Source organism: Pinus tabuliformis, chromosome 9, assembly GCF_031772625.1.
Source record: "Pinus tabuliformis cultivar Carrire ecotype Pingquan chromosome 9, CPIR1, whole genome shotgun sequence".
NCBI classification, from domain to species: Eukaryota; Viridiplantae; Streptophyta; class Pinopsida; order Pinales; family Pinaceae; genus Pinus; species Pinus tabuliformis.
Window position 1 is genome coordinate 92,010,414 of NC_142307.1, and position 22,297 is coordinate 92,032,710.

The following is a 22,297-nucleotide window of genomic DNA, read 5'->3' on the forward strand; positions in this document are numbered from 1 at the left end:
GTGCGATGGAGCCAGGGCAAGTTTTTTCAAATCCCAGAGGCTCAGAAAAACTAGAAATCAGGCTCAGAATGAAAATTGGAAAGGATGAAATGAAAGAGCTCAGGTTTAGCTCCTACCTGGTCCAGACGGCGCTGAAAATCGTCCACAGGATCTCCAGGAATCAGCTGATGAAAATCAAGGGGGGAAAGCACCTCCAAAGCTCCAACAAGCCAAATTTCAAATGAAATGGTAAAATGAGAGGTAAAAACACTTTTTAATTACTTTTACATACTTCGAGTAAAATATTAGTGTCCTAACTCTTTTTCTAAACATATATTGTTCATTTTTAACTAGTTTGATGAAGCAATTGAACATGCAGTACAATCTTTGAAAGAACAAAGCTATTTATGGTAAAGTCAAGAAGTGACCATTGTATCGAGCAGTTTTAGCACATAGTTCAAGCTCGTTAAAAAATAAACATAAGTCATGAGCAAATGTTTCTTCCTACGTTTAAGCTCATTAAAAAATGAACAGGTAAATAACCATCGTGAATGTAGTAATTCAGCCTTTAAAGCCTTGGTCGTGTTCTCACCATCACCTCCACTCTACATTGGCCAATCATTCACCTCCATTTGGTTGTTTACCCCTTTTGAGGAATAGCTGCGAAGAGTGATCCTATTAGCCATCCTTGTAACACTATCATGACTGGAAAATTTCAAACCTTACCTGGAATCAGTTGCTACCCAATTTTATCACTCGTTCCTCAAAGACGAGTCTCCTTTAAGCTCTTTTAAACTGACTCGTAAAATATGAAAATATTGTCGAGCCATTGGCCTCTCCATCTCATTAAAATTACCGGAAGTGCTATCCCTCCTTTAGATTTTAATCTTTTTGGACCTGAGGGATTATTACACAAAAAGATCGAGCGCTTGTTTTGTTCGGCTTGTTAAAAGTATCAAAAATTCATCCCTTCTGTATTGTTTTATACTTTTTCGGACTTAAGGGATTAGATGATGAAAAAGGAGTTTTGGAGTTCCCTTTACGTCCCTTTTCAGACTCTCTAAAAATGAAAAGGACCAAGTTCTCTTTGTCGTTAAACTCGTTAAAAAATCTAATAGCGACAAACTTGTCCATAGCAGACAAGAACGAGTTTCACTAACGCTAGGCTCGTTAAAACATAGCGATGGGTTTGCCCAAAGGGAAAATTATAGAACAAGCATATGTTATCCTCCTCAAGCTTGACAAAAATAAAGAGGTACTGGTCAGCAATGACTGGGGAAAAATTGGGAAGAAAACTTGAAGAAACTTTGTTGGTAGCAAGTCGCTTTTGAACATGACACTTTCACTCCGCATCCAAGTCGGGTTGGGTTGTTTCATACACCGGTCACATCACCATGGTCATGTCACACCATCCACATTTGGGGTTAATGCTACCAATCCATCATGTCAGTGTCGCCGATATATTCAAGAGAAGTCGCTCAGAGAATTCACCTGTGTCTCACCCACTGCAATACATTTACGCTCCATTCTTTCATGACTGCCACCCTGAACCTTATATCACCAGACCGTTTTCACCTCCATTAAAATCATTCGCTCCATTCTATGTCATCGATGTGGGATTCATTAAGGCCCTCCTATGATGGATCGCTTCTTGTTGACATCAGCTCATTATCCAAGAAGTCGATCTAGGAACACCCCTTTCAGTGCTTTGAAGCTTGCATGCCTCAATGGCAAGTTTCTCACTTCCAGCGAAAGGTTTACATCAATGGCCTTCGACCGAAAGATTTTGCATGGTGTTCGATGCCAAGTCCTTTATTCACGCCATGTGAATTGTACTGTAGTACCTTGAGGGTCATTATCATTATCGATGATTCCTCTCACGCCTGTTAACAGCTTACATCATTGGCTGGTAATAAAGCGATGTCTTTCCATGTTTGACTCCAAAACATCTCTCACATGGATCGACTTGTACTTTGAGTGAAGATCGAAAGAGATTGAAGACCCCGGATCTATTTCCATCCATCCGGGCTGCGATATATATTCAGGAAAATAAAGACATCAAATGTACATCATTGTTGCACAGATAATCATCCAATCAAAGGGATGATGGCTCTACCAGAATCATCAGTCTACACTCAGATGATTGTCTGTCCTATGTACATGAAAATGAATTTATAAAGCTGAGCATGGGAATGCTTGCCTCAGCTAGATCATGAAAATATTACGAAGATAATGTATTGTATTGTATCTTATTACATGTCTCCTCCCAGCTTGAAATAACTTCGGATCCTCATGATAAAGCATTTCACCCTACATCAAAAAAGATTAACAACCTCATGCTTTAGGGGGCAGCTGTTATAGATATTTTTGGGCCCTACAACCCCAAGCATAAAATGTCCATAAACCAAGGGCTCCTAAGTCCCTAAAAGTGTTGTTCCAACCCCTAAAGGAGTAAGGTCAACTGATTACAGCTTCTCCCAGAAGTTCTCCATGAAAAACTACTCAGAACTGGTCAAAATGGGATCATCTCACTTGCTCCATGGCCAGGGTGCAATGCATCTCACCTAAGTACACTCAGTGGATGCGTTACATTTCAAAAATCCCTTCTATGGGGTGCGATGGGTAAGAAGAGACAAATGGCAGTGTCAATCTGTGAGGTGGAGAAGCATGGAATCTTCCAGAAACTTATCCTGTGACACTTGCCTCTCTGAATTCGACCAAGATGAGTAAGAGATCATCAATCTCCAAGTGGAAACAAGAACTATCAGAGGGAAGACACTAATAAAACCACAAGTTGACTCATCTCCATTACAGATATCTATATATGGATCCCTTATCCCAGAGATCTAGAGGCTGGAATTTTGCATCTAGTAAGTAATTTCTGTTAGTTTCTTGAGGTAACATCATAGTGTTGGGTGATCTAAGTTTTGCATGAGGTGAAGAAGGGCTTACTTGCTGAGAGGATGATCCTGGGTCAGAACAACTGGTTGTAACTCTCTTAGCTCTTTCTTGATTATCAATAAAGCTATTCAAGTTTTCCTCCATACTCTTGTGTAATCTATATTTTGTGCATTTGTATGGTCAATTTACATCTGATCCTAGGTTGTTTATGATAATAGATCCATGTTCTTGTATAGTTTTATGCTGCTTTGATTCTATAGGTACTTTGTGAAGCTGGGTATACGAGGGAGCAAGTAGCAAAGGACTATCAGAAGAGAGAGGAACCGAGCAAGGGACCAAGCGCAAGACAGAGGTTGGTCTCCTTTATTCTTCTCTCATCTATCTTTCATAAAGGAAAACGAAAGTAGTCTTTACTTTGTTTGTTTCTAAGGAAGCTACCACACCTTAGTGGGATTAGCAGTTCTGCATAGACACTTTTCCCTGTAACACACTTGAAGACTTCATGTGGTAAACTTATTACTGTTGTTCCACACCTTTATTGATTCTCTTGTCATGCTACCCTTTTTCACTCTTCAAAACATTATTATTCATTGAGTCTTCTCTTGATGAATACATAATGCCTAAAAAAAATCTTCAAGGAAATACCCATGACATGATAATAGCAAGACTGTTCAATACTCTAGAACAAGTTCTGACATATGACTAGAATATCTTCTTGGCTATTGATGCCCATTTCCAATAAGCGATCCATCTAAGATGAATTTTTTTTCTTACAGGAGGTTTGTTTTTGAATCATTTGGTTGAAGAATGGTTGGTTTTGTGATAGTTCTTACATGGATTAAGATGAAAACAGTGATCTTTCAGATGGCCAACTCGGTCACAGTGTTGGCATTTAAAAATCTGTTGTTGTTGCTGTGGAAGAGGTGTAGAAGTTGAAGGTGAACTGTCATGAAGGAATCCAACACTTTGAAACTGAATGCGATTTGAGTAGTTTGGAATGTGAAAGGGCACGTCCTTGCAATACAGAAGACCAGTTTTGTGCTTGTCATGGACAAGCTCTTCCCAAGGTCTGATGACCGACTTGGGAAGTGCGGACTAAATTTCTGCATTTGCATGTACAACTGCTGCTTTATTGGGCACTAGATCTGAATCAACTTCAACAATATTGACTTGCTACTTATGGGAGTTTGTTTCATTGTTCTAAACAGAAATAGGTTTAGAATAATGACTCCATTGTTGTAATTCTACTCACTGTAGTGGAGATTCAAGCTGCAAAAAGTCAATATGTTTGACTATCTTTGAGAGTGTCTTTGCTGACTTTAATTGTGCTTCCACCAGTAGATAAGATTAGAGTGCTTAATAACTCTAATAATCCATGAATTTTCTGCATTATTCAAATAATCAAATCAATAAATAACCAAAAATGCACTTGTAGAAACAATAATAGTTTTAGAAAATTAATCTGCAAACTTTTCAACATGAGTTAATTTGCACTCATGTCGGCTCATGTTCTCACTTCACAATATCTTGTGCCTCAATTTCTACATAGCAAGCTAGATATTGATACCTTAAGAGAATGTCTGGCTTGACAGGTTTGTAGCCATAGGCTCTTCTTGTCCAACAATAACAAGACCTCAACAAAAATGAGATTAGCTTCTATATTGCATCAACCATACACCATATAACACTAACACCCCTGCACAATAGCTTTTAATGCAACCAAGGCTCTCCCACAACAAAATGACTTGATTTGATCAATGTGCTTGTTACCTCCAAAGTAGCATGCTTGGCATACCCTCCAAATACTTTTTTAATCAAATGACTTCCTATATTTTTAATGATTGCTTGGCTCGATGCCCTTCCATTACCTTTATTTTATTTTTATCTTTTTTCTTCTATGATATCCCATAAATTATGATAGACAACGACATGAGCTGGTTTCCCCATGATCTAACTACAACTTTATGACCATAGACTAGGCTTTTGAAATGCATTGGAATGTAGCAACAATTATATATTTACAGAGGGGAAGCAATATCAGGAGAAGAATTATGTTTGGGATACCAAGATAGAGAATCTGATGAACAATGTCAGAGGCAAACAACGTAGACACAATGTATATATGCCAAAACAATATTTAAAAGCAACACACACACATATATATTTATCAAAACAATAGTTAAATATATAAAAAAAATGCATAGAGGTCATTGTTATCTATGAAAACGTTGTGGGAAACAGCAGAAGAAACAGATGGCATCATGAAGAAGGAGCCAGAACTTTGCTAATCTCATTGTTGTTTCTGCTAGTTGAATGTGTCAAGGTAAAATCCTTCCAACTGGAACGTGCACCAAAACCACTGTTAAAAACAAGAAATCCTCTGGATCCTCGACCTCCAGAGGTTTTGTACCCAAAACCTCCATTGCCAGATTTCTCTTTATATGCCCCACACTTGAGAAAACTGGAGCAATTGACAAACTTATAAGCACCACATCTGCCTGAAGAGCAATACGAGTCACCTGGTATCACATCTGAGCAATCCTTCAAAAGGGCGGATCTTCAAAAGGCCCTTATTACATAGTGGCTGCAGCTAGTATTTGTCGATTGTAGGAATCAAAAAATCCGGAGCGGAATTGAATATGGGAGTATGGCGTTTGAAGGAAGATTTGACAGAGGATGAGATTTATACAGTGTTTACGACCAGAGTCACCTTGTGTTGTCAACTATTTTAATACAATCAACGGAGACTAATTAATAAACCAAGCTTGTATTCTGTAGAGAAAACACAGGAGGACAATTATGCACAGCCTAGGGATCGTAGAGGGCATAGACAATGATTAAAAAATACCCTATGGCAGAGAACCCAAAGAGCGTAGAGAATATGAGAGAGAAAATATGGCAGAAAAATTGATACAGGAGTTACAACTAATTTTGGGAACCTATGCTCTGACCGGTGCAGATAGATTTTGGAATATTTTAGACAATGCTCAGGTTTGACAAACACACAAAGAAAGACCACAAAAATAGTGTCTCAAATATGAGCAGTGTAGGAGATCACCTGCTCTCATACCATGTTAAACACACACATGGTAGCAACAGAATATTAAATATAAGCAGGAGAGTTCGTTTATTTTTTGAGAATGATATACATTTATAGTGCATTCGGGTGACCGTTGGGTTCCACATCCCAAGGTCTCTTGGACTCTCATGGCTATTCACATTCTATATCAACCCATAGAGGATTAGGTGTCCAACACCTTTATTGATTCTCTTCTCATGCTACCCTTTCTCACTCTTTAGAACATTATATTATTCATTGAGTCTTCTCTTGATGAATATATAATACCTGAAAAAAGTCTTTAAGGAAATACCCATGACATGATAATAGAAAAACTTACCTCATATTATAGAGCATATGTTAGTGCTAAAAAGGAACAAAAAATTAAAATACAAAAAGTGTAATGCAATTAAGAGACAAACATGCATATACAGAATATACTTACCTGGAGCTTACCTCTATTGCATCATTTTGTTGCACCTTACTCTTTGCTGCCCTAGAAAGTGTGGTCCTTTGCACCCCTCGACAACACTTGATCTAGTTTTTTTTCTTACCTTCTGGGAGCATGATATTGAATATGATGTATCTCTGTGATTTCAGATCCCCAATATGTGATATTCAGTCCTATAGTAGCCATCTAAGTCTTCTTTCCAATGCCACATGTATGAGCGGATTTGGATTCTTGAAGGCAAAGTTATGCCCAATCTCTCACAATGACCTAATTATGGACTAGTTCAGTAGAGCGAACTTGTATGGCATTCCATCTGCCACTATTTCCTCCTTCAGCTTTGAAATTGATACAAAAAAAACTACATTCTATGCATTATCCGTCACTTTTTATAGAATTCCAGTCTGCTTCTTAGAGATAGAGTTATGACAATTTTTCCAAGGTCACATCTTTGAGATGAAATTCAAGAGCTTGCAAAAACCCTAAATTCCACATATTATATCTCCGACAATATATCGAACAAAGATCTGAAATTCGTCATGACATTCATTAGTATTTCGGCTCAAATGGTATTTAATTTTAGAATCTAAGACTTCATAGATATAAATGTATAGCTAAAATTCCATGATCACTACTTTTGGAGGATATATGAGATTTCTTTTTATAGAGTTGAGAGGGGCTTCTATAGAGAATGTTGGAGGGATTTTAGGAGCTTAAAAGATTATTAATTTTTGACTATTCAATGAGAAAAATCAATGATAAACTCTATGCCACAACCCCATTGTTGTTGGGAAAAGTATCCAATACGGAATGACCCTATCCCACTCTAAGGGTGATAGTACCTCAACAACAAGCAAGACAAAACTATCTAAGATTTCTTCTTTATGAAAATGTAAAGAGAGGAGAAAGAGATTAACTAACCGATGTCTTCCGCTAGTTGTTGATCCAATCTCACTCCTTGCTACTTGCTCCCAGCTCCTTGCTCTTTCACTGGCCCAGCTACACCAAGTTCCTGCAAAATGGCAAGAGAGGGAAACTACAAGAAGCATACATTCATAACTAGTTTAAGGATTAGAATAAACTAAATACGCAAGTATAAAAAAAGATCATTGAGATACATGCATATAGAAGAAACTCAAATGGCTTTATTGATGGAAGAAGTAAAGTTCAGGAAGTGATACAACCATAAGAGGTCCAATCTAGCATCACCTTCCCAGCAGAAAGGAATCTCCTCTTCACCTCCTTCAAAGCAAATCACCCAATGGTTCTAAACTCAAACCAACAGCAATTCTTTGCTTTCACCAAATTCCAGCCTCTAGATCTCATGGGAGAGAGATCCATATATAGATGTTTGGAGAGAGGATGAGTCAGCCTGAGATGTGACTAGTGTCCTCTCCCTCTTTCAGTTCTTGATTCCACTTGGAGGTTCTTTCTTCCACTTGGAGATTTGGAACCTCTTACTCATCACCAGTCGAATTCCCAGATACAAGTGTCATTTTGGAAGCTTCCTGGGCATTGACACATTGAGGAATGAGCCTGCCACTTGTCCAAACTCGCTCAGCGCAGGTAGCCTTTGTTGGAGTTGACATTCAACGCAGGTGGATAGTGGAGCAGTTGACATTCAGCGCAGATGCTCAGTGGAGCAGTTGACATGATCCAGAATTGGCTTGGTTTTGATCAGTTTTTGGTGGAGAACTTCTCTGAATTGCTGTGGCTTGTTGGCCTTGTTCTTCTAGGGGTAGGAACAACATGTTTAGGGACTTTGGATCCCTTAGATTATCGACATTTCATGCTCAATGCTGTAAGGCACAAAAATTTCTATAACAGTTGCCCCCTAAAGTATGAGGCCATTTATCGGGTGAAATGCTTTATCAGGAGGATCCGAAGTTCATCCAATTGCTGGGAGGTGACCCGTAATAAGATACAATACAATACATTATTTTTCATACTACTTTCATGATCTAGCTGAGGCGAGCATTCCCATGCTCAGCTTTATAAATACATTTTTCTGTACATAGAACAGACAATCGTCTGATGGTAGACTGATAATTTTCTGATGAAATTATCATCCTTTGAGTAGGATGATCATCTGCTGCACATGTCAATGTCTTTATTTCCTGAATATATATCGCAGCCCGGATGGATGAAACTAGATCCGGGGTCTTCAGTCTCGTCCGATCTTCACTCTAAGTACAAGTCGATCCATGTGAGAATTTTTTGGAGTCGAACATGGAAAGACATCGCTTGATTACCAGTCAATGATGTAAATCGTTAACAAGCGCGAGAGGAATCACCGATAATGATGATGACCCTCAAGGTACTGCAGTACAATTCACGTGGTGTGAATAAAGGACTTGGCGTTGAACACCACACAAAATCTTTCGGTCGAAGGTCATTGATGTATACCTGTCGCCGGAAGTGAGAAACTTTCCATTGAGGCATGCAAGCTTCAAAGTACTGAGGGGGGTGTTCCCAGATCAACTTCTTGGATAATGAGCTGATTTCGACAAGAAGCGATCCGTCAGAGGAGGGCCTTAATGAATCCCACATCAGTGACACGGAACGGAGCTAATGATTGTGATGAAGGTGAAAACGATCTGTGACACATGATTCAGGGTGGCGGTCATGAAAGGATGAAAGATGATGTATGGCAATGGATGGGACATGGTTGACTCTTTCTGAACAACATCTCTTGAACATATAACGACACTGATGCGATGGATCGGTAGCATTACCCCAAATATGGATGGTATGGCGAGACCATGGTGATGTGACCGGTGAATGAAACAACCCAACCCGATGTGGTACGAAGGAAAAGTGTCATGTTCAAGAGTGAATTGCTACCATCAAAGCTTTGAGTTTCTCCCAATTTTTCCCCAGTCATTTCTGACCAGTACCTCTTTATTTTTGTCAAGCTTGAGGAGGATAACATATGCTTGTTTTATAACCTGCCCTTCGGGCAAGCCCATCGCTATGTTTTAACGAGCCTAGCGATAGGGAAACTCGTTCTCGTCTAAAGACAAGTTTGTCGCTATTTAATGCATTTAACGAGTCTAGCGACAAAGACAACTCGATCCTTTTCATTTTTAGAGAGTCTGAAAAGGTATGTAAAGTTAACTCCAAAGGTCCTTTTTCGTCATCTAATCCCTTAAATCCGAAAAAGTATAAAACAATACAGAAGGGATGAATTTTCGATAGTTTTATCGAGCCGAACTAGACAAGCGCTCGATCTTTTTGTGCAATAATCCCTCAGGTCCAAAAAGATTAAAATCTAGAGGAGGGATAGCTCTTCCGGTCGCTTTAACGAGCTGGAAGGCCAAAACTCGGCAAACTTTTCATATTTTATGAGTCAGATGAAAAGAGATCAAAGAAGACTCGTATTTTGAGGAACGAGTGATAAACAGGGGTAGCAGCAGATTCCCAGTACAGGTTGGAATTTTCCAATCACGGCAGTGTCACAAGGATGGCTAGGTGAAATCACTCTTCGCAGTTGTTCCTCAAAATAGGTAAACAATAAAATGGAGGTGAATGATTGGCCAAATGAAAAGTGAAGGTGACGGTGCAAACACGACCAAGGCTTTTATGGCTGATGAATTTATGATCAAAATGGTTATTTAACAGTTCATTTTTTCTGGATGAGCTTGAACTCTAGGGGGAAGCTTGCTCACAGTTGCGTTTATTTTTTAATGAGCATGAACTCTTGCTAAAACTGCTCAATCTTTGCGTTTATTTTTTAACGAGCATGAACTTTGCTAAAACTTCTCGATCATACCAGTCATAAGATAAGAATGTCTCCTATAAAAACGGCAACTTTTAGATTTTTGCCCCACATCCTTTCTTTATGCAAGTTCGGTTACAACTAATCCAAAAAACAGATAAATAACCGCTCCTTGCTTGCACTCCAAAAGGTTTGCATGCCCCCAGGTATAAAGTATGATTTCAAGGTTACCTCTCAATTTTCAAGTAAAACATTTGTTCTACCAGGAAAGGCATACCTCTTTCAGGTTATCCAAAGATTGTTCCATTAGCAAATTAAATAGAACATTCCTTGGCGGTGTCTACCAAAATAGACAAAGGTGAATGACCATTATTTCATCAAACACATAACTTTGACAAAAGAATCTTGTTCTAGAACAACCCGTCTTCCTTCTTTCGGACGGGGTACGGACTAGTCATATTCTCCCGCAGAAACCTACCTTATACCCAAGGTTTTCTCTACCCGAAGCAGGCCAGGATGCATGCCCCCTGGGTTCCAGTCCTATTTTTCCAAATCACTCGCACTCATCGGGAAGAAGGACCGGGGGTGGAGACATTTCTTGATTGAAAAGACCATTCAGGGTTGGTATGTGACTATTTGCGATGCGTGATCCCGGAAATGAAAGTTGGTCTACGAGCTTGACCATTCTTCCTTCGTGTGGAAAACACATTACTCTAAAGAGTGAGGAGACTATTGCTCCCATGCAATATATATAGTCTCGTCCAAGGAGTAGATTATAAACCAAGGGTCCTTGAACGACCATCACGTTCATTTGAACGGTCTTCCCTTTCAATGTAATGGGCACATTGGGGAGGATCCCTAATGGTCGACTGGTTCCTTTATCAAAGCCCGAGAGATTTCTTATCTCAGGCAAAAGCGCTGGGGAACCCAGTGCTTTCCAAGCAATAGAGGAAAGGATACTCACAGATTCCCCTTCATCAATGATAGTGCCAACCATTACCATTCTGTATATTTGGACGATAATTCTGAATGGTATACTGGCTGGCAACCGGGGTCTGCCTAGTTGGTTCCAATCAAAGGACATAACCAGGTTGCTTGGTGGTGGGACCGAATACACGGCCGGATATGACCCTGACGAAGTTCCTTCCTGCGATAAAGGAATGGGCACATTTCCCTGATGCTCATCAGAGTCTGTGTTGATGAAAAGAATCTGGATGGTGTCATCCTTATTCTTTTCAGTGATGGTGTCATTTGAAGACGAATCCTCAGTGACGGTGTCATTTGACGATGAAACCTCTGAAGGCGGAACCGGGTCAACTGCCGTTTCGACCTTTGGACTTTCGTCCGGTATGGATTCAGTATGTTCATTTTCAATGACAGATGCTTCAGCTGACCACTTGAGCGGGCCAGCTGTATTCTCAACCAACGAAGGACTTGGCACGAGTTTATTATATCCAGGAGGAAGTCGTAACGGTGAAACCGGACGATCTTCCAAAACTCTCTTCGCCTCGTCTAAGAAGGGACAACGATGGATGGCGTGATCACCTTCACACAGTCTGCAGGGGGATCTTGCTCCCCCTCTTTGTCTTGGACCTTCACTTTCGCTGGTTGACGGTAAGCATTCAACATGGCTATCAGAGGTTGATGCTCCCGGATTGTGCAAACGACGGGACCAGTCCCTTAGTATCCGGGGAATACAAGGACAATCTCTATGAAATTGGTCTCCTCTACATATGACACATGGCGATTTAGGCCCGGTCTGTGCTGTGTGTGGATTTTTGTCAGATTTCGTTTGCTTGCCCCCAGTCGCTTTTGGCTCCTTCCTCTTCTTCTCTCTCTTCTTCTTCTCCTTCTTCTCTTTGGGAGCTTGGCTTTTGCCAGCTCTACCTTGCAAGGAGGAAGGAGGAGAGGAAGAGTTATAGGAAGTAGAAGGCTGGTGGGCAGCTCTAGACTGATCTGACTATTGACTCGACTGTTCAGGAACCGTGGTGTTCTGAACTACATTGGTTGCGAATAGCCAGACTGGCAGGCCAATTGTCAGTCCTGGAAGCGACAATGTGGCCATGTGGGGCGCACCAACATCTCCCCAAGAGGAGAAAGGACTAGGATTTCCATCATGGGGAATTCCTTGGTTGGTGTGTTCCATGTTCTCAACCTAAAGATCAACGCAGGAATAGGAGGTGATTATGTTCCGTTTAAAATAAATTTTTAACGACGCTTTAGACACAACTTGCTTTTTCACTTTTTAAGAGTCGAGAAAAAGCTAAAGATGACTCTAGTCTCCTTCGATGTTTTAACGAGCCTGAAGTGACAGATGCTCGGATGGACTTTTTCTGTTATAGAGTCTGAAAAAGGCCAAAAGGAACTGCTCTGGAGTTCTAGGCAGAGGGTGTGCCAAACTTTTCGCAAAACCGCAGAATACGTTTTAAGGTACGGGTGGTCGATCTTCGTGAATGCTGTGTTCACTGCATTGCGATCAGTAGGATGGCCGACAAGGCTTCCTATGGATAAAGGCTTTATTCCTATAGGGGTCTCCCAATATATACGCGACGGTACGTGGGAGCACAAGTCCGTATTGATACTTATCGCTTCACCGTGGAGGAATCACCCAACCACTCAACGGTAAGATATCACGTTTAATGACGTCGGAACATGTCTCTAGCTTAGACCTCTATGTGTTTGCGTTATGTTTCAAAGCATTGTTATGTTCATTCAATTTATTTTAGGTTGATCTTGTTTAGCAGTTTGCCTTTATGGATCACCACGAGATGTATGGTACAACTTCTAAATGCAGTCTAAAGATGATAAGCAAGCTTTTTCTATCTTTTCAACATATGAAAATCCTAACTACTTAGGGAAAAGAAAGACATCATCTTTTCACACAGATCATAGAGCACACACTAATGCACTTTTTTCCTAAATCAACATGCAAGCTGTCAAAATGCAGGTATTTCTTTTCTCTTTGTTAATATTGATGTTTTATATAAAGAAAGCTGTTGTATAACTTTGAATTCAATTTCAAGTGAACACACAAACAAGCTGTTTGTCCAAAATCAAAAGACACCTTATGATTTACTTGTTTCGACACTAGAAATGCATAAATTCAAACCATATGACGAAAGTAAAAGCTCAATCAGCTGTGAACAACAAACAAACTTACTCCTAAGATCAAAACGACACTTATGACAGGTCTAGATCTAAGAGGCCACAACAAGACTAGTTCACTTTCGTAATGGAAAACTGCAAATGATGTAAGAAATACACAAAGAACAAATACAGTTTCTTTATACAACCGAGGCGGAATAGAGGCAAAGAAAGGTGGTTTCAAATAGGTACATTGACTGATAACAGGCTGCAAAAACAAGGATGAAAACTGAGCAAAAGACACAGGGAACCACAGCTGCACAAGGCAAGGACTGTTTCAGCGCAGGTCTAACACAGAGGTTTTGACATTCAGCGCAGGTAGCCTTCACGGGACTTGCGTTGAAATGCAGAACCTCTTCACTGGGTCTGCGCTGAAACCAGAACGAGAATTGTTCCGGGGTTTTGAGCTACGGTTTGTAGTTAAAATCACAGTTTTTGGCCAAATCAAAGCTAGCAATCAAGTACACACTAAGGGATGATTCAAAGGAGGATGAAGATCTATCACTAAGAGCTGTTAGAGTACTTGTGGGTCAGCTCTTCAGTTCATAAACAGGTCCAGTAACTGGACTAGAGTAGCTGCCCTCTACTTTGCATTTGAAAAATCCAAATGCAGTTCGATTCGGTACTCCCTGTGTTTATGAAATGAATAGCAAAAACACAAACAAACCAACAAGATACGATCCCCAGCGGAGTCGCCAATTTGTTGTTGGAAAAAGTATCCAATACGGAATGACCCTATCCCACTCTAAGGGTGATAGTACCTCAGCAACAAGCAAGACAAAACTATCTAAGATTTCTTCTTTATGAAATGTAAAGAGAGGAGAAAGAGATTAACTAACCGATGTCTTCCGCTAGTTGTTGATCCAATCTCACTCCTTGTTGCTTGCTCCCAGCTCCTTGCTCTTTCACTGGCCCAGCTACACCAAGTTCCTGCAAAATGGCAAGAGAGGGAAACTACAAGAAGCATACATTCATAACTAGTTTAAGGATTAGAATAAACTAAATACGCAAGTATAACAAAACATCATTGAGATACATGCATATAGAAGAAACTCAAATGGCTTTATTGATGGAAGAAGTAAAGTTCAGGAAGTGATACAACCATAAGAGGTCCAATCCAGCATCACCTTCCCAGAAGAAAGGAATCTCCTCTTCACCTCCTTCAAAGCAAATCACCCAATGGTTCTAAACTCAAACCAACAGCAATTCTTTGCTTTCACCAAATTCCAGCCTCTAGATCTCATGGGAGAGAGATCCATATATAGATGTTTGGAGAGAGGATGAGTCAGCCTGAGATGTGACTAGTGTCCTCTCCCTCTTTCAGTTCTTGATTCCACTTGGAGGTTCTTTCTTCCACTTGGAAATTTGGAACCTCTTACTCATCACTAGTCGAATTCCCTGATACAAGTGTCATTTTGGAAGCTTCCTGGGCATTGACACATTGAGGAATGAGCCTGCCACTTGTCCAAACTCGCTCAACGCAGGTAGCCTTTGTTGGAGTTGACATTCAACGCAGGTGGACAGTGGAGAAGTTGACATTCAGCGCAGGTGCTCAGTGGAGCAGTTGACATGATCCAGAATTGGCTTGGTTTTGATCAGTTTTTGGTGGAGAACTTCTTTGAATTTCTGTGGCTTGTTGGCCTTGTTCCTCTAGGGGTAGGAACAACATGTTTAGGGACTTTGGATCCCTTAGATTATCGACATTTCATGCTCAATGCTGTAAGGCACAAAAATGTCTATAACACCCATGGGGTTTTGGCCCACTAATTTGGGTTACAAACTTCAATCTTGAATAACTTATAAAGCGCGAGGAATTACAAGGAGAGCTATATACTGATAGAAAGATATTTTTTAGTAGATTATTCCTATAATGGTTATGAGATGAGAAACCATGAATTATGGTTCCCAATGTGCCATGGAAGTTCAGGGTCATCCTTGGTGTTGCTTGGGTTGACATCAATGACAACCCCAAATAATCTTTAGATCAACAATAACACCCATTGACTCAATTTACTACCATATATGCACATTTACTTTGTTGTAAATGTAGAGAATTTGAAACTCTATGAGCCTTCCATGCTGGATCAAGAAGAGGAACAGGTCCTACCTTCTGTGGAGGATTTGGCACCAGATGCTCAGGTAGAGTTGACAAAAGATACCATTTTGCAGAAGAGGTTAAGCACTGCAAGACAGGGACAACATGACCTTTGGTAGATTAGGTTGAAGGGAAAGCTTGCAAGCAAAGCTAAATGGTACACTAGAGAGAAGGCGAAGGAAATGTTTCCTCACCTCTTCAAGTAAAAAAATTTGAGGACTAAAAGCCTCCAAAAATGGAGAGGTGTGATTCAAATTGGATCATTATATTGTTTGTGATCTATCCTGAAGCATTTGGAGTTGAAAAAGTGGAGGAATTAGCTCATGGACCATTTTTACCAGTAGGACCCAGATTGGTGAAAGAATGTCTGAAACCTTGCAGTAGAGCTTTGAGGCATAAAACAACCTTTTTTTGGGGTAAAATTTTTCTTCTAAAACTCAACACCTTCTTATGATATTCTACACATAGAAATCTTTCGAACAACACAAGAATCGTGTCAATTGGAGTACGTATGCAAAAGTTACATGACTTAGAAGTTGACCTTCTTGTTTTCATACCTATAGTTCAAGAGGATGCTGTGACAACCCCCATTATTCATGGAAAAGGGGCTAGCCACGTGTTTTTCATGTAGAATACTCAAGAAGAGTATATTTTTGTAATTCTAGTTAAGAGTTGACGTAGTCAAACTTAACCACTAGTAGGCTATTGAGTTGTGTTATAATCGAGCCGCTAGGAGGAAGAGGCATTCCATTTTTTGGAGAGAATTTATTCCATATATGAAAAAATATAGCCAGAAGAGATAAGAGGTAGATCACATAGAGAGTATTTGTGCATAATAGTAGCCCATAGGCCACAAACATTACTTCTTTGTATATGCAACCATATTTCCACACAAAGAAAGAGAGTGAAGCGACCTCACCTTCCAGTTGTTTTTTTTCCTGAAAGGGTTTCCTAGAGAGGATATCTTGTGTCTTATATGTGTTTGAGCTTATTTTGTCTTTATCTTCTTTTTTTCATAATTTAATTTTACATGCATGCACTAATTACAACAAGATCTACAGATCTAGAAATTAAATAAAATTGTAATAGTGTAGAATCTCAAATTTTTAATATAATATTATTAGATATGTTGTGACGAATTGTGGAGTGGAATATCCATGGGAGTTTATAGATCAAAAAATAACATAATCACCAAAGAACATAACATTTATAACATATGAAGGTCATTATGTGTTTTTGGTTATGCCATTTTGAATTACTAATGTAACTTCAACATATCAAAGCTTGATAAGTTGAATTCTCAAATTTTTCCTTAGAAAAATTGTTCTACAATTTTTTGATGACATATTAATATATAGTAAATCTTGGGAAGATAATGTACATCATGTTAATTGTGTCTTAAAACTATTGGAAAAAAAAAACTATATGCAAATATTTCCAAGTGTACTTTTTGGGTTTACAAAATGAAATATTTGGGTCATTCTATTACCAATGAAGCTCTCAAAGTAGACCCTAACAAACTTAAAGCTATGATATAGTGGTCACTCCCAAAAATATTGATGAATATTGGAGGATTCTTAGGCTTAGTAGGCCATTACAGCAAAATCGTCAAGAAATATGGTCTAATAGATATTGAAAATGGTTGTTATTAATTTTAAAGTTTGTCCAAATGAATGAGAAAGATACATGATAAAATAAAATATTTCAAGATCTTCTCAATGATATATGGCACGCCTTATAGAAATATCATTTTTGGATTTTTGATGCCCCATTTAGATACCCTATATTTAAATGCATTTGTGTCTAATTCCCTAGCTTAAATGGAAGTGTAATAGATATGTTTGCAGATCTTATTCCAATACCTTTCACACAATATGTAACACTCCATTTAACTCCTCTGAGTTCATGAGAAATGATTTTTGGAATATTTATTATAAATTTTACCAATTATAAAAGTTAGCCAAAGTAGTGGACAAGTCAACTTAGCCACTAGTCAACTCAATCTAGACTGCAAATACACTTTAAATAGGAGTGAGAAGGAGAATTTATCATCACTCGCTCAAGCCATTTTGACTTTGTCTAGGAAAGTGAAGGAGCAATTTTGAGGTCTATACCTCATGAACCAATTTAAGTAAAGGAAAATTGGAGAGTTTTTCTTTGCAAAGGGTTTTTGCTACATTTTTTGAATGGTTTTTGGCACTCTTTGGGAACATTTATTTTCCTACTTAGAAGGTGAGTTGCAAAGTTATTCTAGAGTCTAATTTTTAGTCTCGTTGAAGGTGAATTTTAGCCATTCAAGGTTAAACTTTAGTCCTTTTGAGGCCAAGTTTTATTTATGATTCGTGGTCAAATACTGTTGTTTGAAAGATGATTTCAAACCTATATTGGAGGTTGAGACCTAGAGTTTTGAGGCAAAAATTCAAGTTTGAATTAAGGGCCAAGTTCTAGTGCATTGAAGGCCAATTTCATGTCTTGTTTGAAGGCAAAGTTCAAGTGTAGTTTGTGTCTATTGTTGCATTCTTGTCATATACTATGTTCTCATGTGATTTTTGAGGTCATCAATCTTTGTTGGAAAATTATTGCAGGGACATTTGGATACTCTAGTTGGCTAAGGAAATGTTAAGGGATATATTAGTTGAATTAGTTTTGATTTTAAGGTGATGATAGGACAAAGCCATATTGTTGACATAAGCATAGTAAGAACAAGGCTATCATGGACAAAATTTGCGATAGGCCTATGGATGCATCAAATGAGTGTTTAGTGCAAAGGTTGATAGGTTGTAGGAAGCAGACCTGTAAGGTTGTAAGGATATGTTTGGCTCCAAGTTTTTTTTAAAAAACCTATGTAGTGGAAAAATATATACAATGATTAGTACAAAGCCTAAGTAATGAAAATTGAATAGTAATAAGCCTAAGTAATGAAAATTGAATAGTTGACAGAAAGAGTGAAGGAAGTTGAAGCGATGAATATGCATACCTATTTTTTATCAATTACAAATAACTAGCATGTACCAAATCAATTCTAAAGACCCAAGTCAAGAAGCCTAGTTAAGGAGTAGAAAGTTAAGTTGTATAGGTCAAGTGGTTATCATCAAACTTGAATGAACAAACCTATAGGTTTGGTTAAATGAAAAGTCACCACATAATTTTTTTAGGAACAAAACTTATTGATGATAGTTAGAAGGACCAAATTGAAGAAATAGGTTATGCCTATAGTTTATTGAATTAGTGCTCAACTAGGGAATTGGTGTCTCATGTAGCTTGGTGCCAGCATTCATTAAGAGGTGCGCAATGAAGATAATGAAATTTCCTATAGCTTAGAGCCTATGAAAGTTGTAAGTTGCTTCTTACTTTGTATAATGAAGTTTACAAAATATTTACAAAGAAAAATTGTGTAAGTATTTCTTATGAAGATCCATATTTCATGATTTACAGGCATCAGATGTTTTAAAAGATAAAAATAGTTAAAAATAATGAAACAATGATTCACCCCCCTCTTATTATTTCCAATAATTGGTATTAAAGTAGGCTCCTTCAGACATAGCCTAACAATTAGAAGGCATACCTCAAAGTCAAAACGTAAAATGGGAATAGCTACAAATACCCAAAAGAAGTCTCCTCCATAATCACGAAAAAAGAGTCTTTTAAAGAAGATAAGGACGATCAGAAGGGGCATTCATATCTAGAAAATGATTACACCATTTATTTTGAAGTAGAAATAATGGATTCTTGTGAAAAAATAGCTAGAATTAGAAAATAAAATATAGTTATTAAATGGTTGTTGTAAATCCTTTAAGGGAAGAGCTAGAAGATTGATCAAATAAAAGCTTTCCTCCTAACACTTCAAGTAAAGGAAGAAAAAAAGAGAGAAGAAATTTCATAAGGTCAACTAAAGGAAAATGTTGAGGATTAACAAAAAATATAAGAACAATTTGACCTAAAAGTAAATAACAAGAGCCTAAATTTGAAGAAGAAATCTCCTTAAAAGTTTAGCTATATGAAACTAAGAGAATATAAGTGATGAAAAACTAGTTGAAGGAAAAAGAAGAAAATTGTGAGAAGCTTGAAAGATACGTTGTGTCATTAAGGAATGAAGTAGATAAATTCAACAAGAACTTGTAAATTTCCCAAATCTTATATAATATTCCCAATAGTCAAAGATCACCATACAATAAAACATGTCTTGGTTATGTGGGAAAAAATTCATGCAAATAAGAAACAAGCCTTAAGACACCATAAAATAAAATTGAGGAAAATCTACAAGATCATGCTAGTATTCTTAAAAGCTCTAACCACAATAGAATCAAGGGAAGAAATCTAGATGAATTTGGAATAAATAATACACCTAAAGGCTATTCTTATGCCCCCAAGAGGCCCTTACACAATACAAGAAATAATGATATAAGAGACATGGATTAAGAAATATTTGAATATTCCCCCAAAACAAAACAAGTTTTGAAGAGTTGCTTCATCAAGACAATCCTTCTCAACCAAGTATCAAGCAATGTTTCTTGGTCCTTACTTTGCATGAACAAACTTTGGACATGAAGAAAGGGATCGTAGATCTTATGTCAAGGATGATCTTAGAGGTCCTCATCATACCTCTAGAAAAAAAATCACAATAAATCAAATTTGAGGTCTTAATTGATATAGCAACAAAATAACATCATTCATTCACTGACTTATTCAAGAAAAATATATAATGTTATAAATGCCACAATATTGGGCATATAGCACAGGATTGTAGAAGCAACATGAGATGGTTTCATAAAAAATCCATTGAAGAAGACATTTGTATTAGATATAAAGAAAATATACCAAGACGTGGAGAAGAAAAAAGAAGCCAAATTTGGATATGAATGCTCAAGAAGGAGGTCTAAATTGTTGATGAAGATTCTTCAAGTACATGCAAGGTTGAATTCTCTAAGGCAGTTGAAAAAAGTGAAGTCTTGAAAATTTCGTACAATGGTTGCAAGTTATTGGAATCAACTCACCAAGCTGCAAAATTAGATCCTATAACTAATTTTGGTTTATATTTTGAAACTGATGGTTGTATAAGTCTACTTGTGGCTCCACTCTATTCGGCTATTGCTCCAACAACAATATTATAGGGTCCTTCTTTAGGAATAGAACATGGAAATCTATTTGAAGAAGGAGATGATGATGATAGATATGTGGATATGCTACCCTCAACAATTGTAACTCCACTTTGGTTTATGGAAGATGAGTTTTCATAACTCAAGGGTACTACACTCTATCATGCAACCAAGGTACAACAAAAAATTTAAAAGAAATAATAGCAAGGAAACATTTCATTGTGAAGGAAAGAAGTTACAACCATTTTGGTTGGAAATCCAAGGTGCACATACAAGTGAGGGTATTGACTTAAATAAATAGGGTTATGTGACTTGTCCAAGAGGAAATAACTTGGGTGAATCTTGTTGTTGAACCTCTAAATAAGATGTTTTCATTCCTATCATTGAAGTATATACAAGATGAGGTCCTATTATTAAACAAAGAAGCTCAATATGTAGAATTCTAAGGACTTTCAAAAGTGATAGAATAGTTCAAAGAAATAGAATCCCCACAACAATGATAATGAAGTAGTGGGAGGGAAATACACAACAATGAAGAATTAGAACAAAACATCAAATGATTTAAGGAACCATCTACCATTAATGGAGAAATTTGTTAGCCAATCTTGATGATTTATATGTCCGAGAAAATGCATCTATATTTGGATGTACCTATGTATACTACTATGGTACTTTAGAACGAGGTGTTGTTAAGAACCTATGATACACAACTTGAAAGACATACGGAAAATATTAGTGTACTACCACACAATCTAGTCTCTCTTGTTGGAAAGTTTTCCATCTAATGTACTAATCAATATAGTCTCTCTTGTCTTAGAGTGTTCCATCTTATGCACTAATCAATGTAGTTCTCTATATAGTAGAATTCTTCCTTATAAACGTCAAAAAAATATTCCCAAGTGAACCTTTTCTTGAATATTGAAAACTTGTATTCATTGGAATGTTGAAAACTTGTCTTCACTTTGTCTCTCCTATAAAGAGGGGATAAAAAGAAGAAACCCTATCATACCTAATGTCTCTTCTCCATGAGTTACAAAGATTGAGGTTTATAGATAAATCACATGATGCAATGTATAATTTTTCTTTTCAAATACTTGATTCACATGTTCTATATTATGTTATGCTTTATTTTTAGGCGGGGTGAATATTTTTTACTAAGTTAGATCCATCTTCAAGATATACCAAATCAAATAAAAAAATATATATTTTAATACAATGTTTAGAACATATAAAAGATATTATGAGTTTTTGGTTATGTTATTTTGGTTTACTGAATTTTATTTCCAATTTTTTTTTGACTTTAACCAAATTAAAATTATGATATTGGAGTAAATCTCAAAATCTTTTAAACCATGGTAATTTTAACTTTAAATTATAAAATTGATTTATTACATCAACACAAAATACATAATTGCATAATTTTTTACTAAATAACCATTTCTTATATTTAAATTATATTTTTAAATATATATAAATCAATTTTCAAAAAATAAATAATATTTTTAAATTACATAATTTTAATATATATTTATAATTTTTAAATAAAAAATTAAATAAAATTAATAAAACATGGTATATTTAAATAAAAAATTAAACAAAATTAATAAAAAAATATATTTAAAACGAGAAATATACAAAAACACTTAAATTACTCCATGCAAAAGATATCCACAATGCAAGCAAAACTATTTGTGGAGGTTTTCCACATTGCTTTGGTGCACATAGGGTTAAATAGGTTCAACCGTTTGAATGGCATTGAAATGCAACATTTTCAATTATTTAATAATGAGATGATTACTTTATTTTTTTTAATGTACAAATCACATTGTGTTATCTGTTTTTACACTGTTTTTTTTTT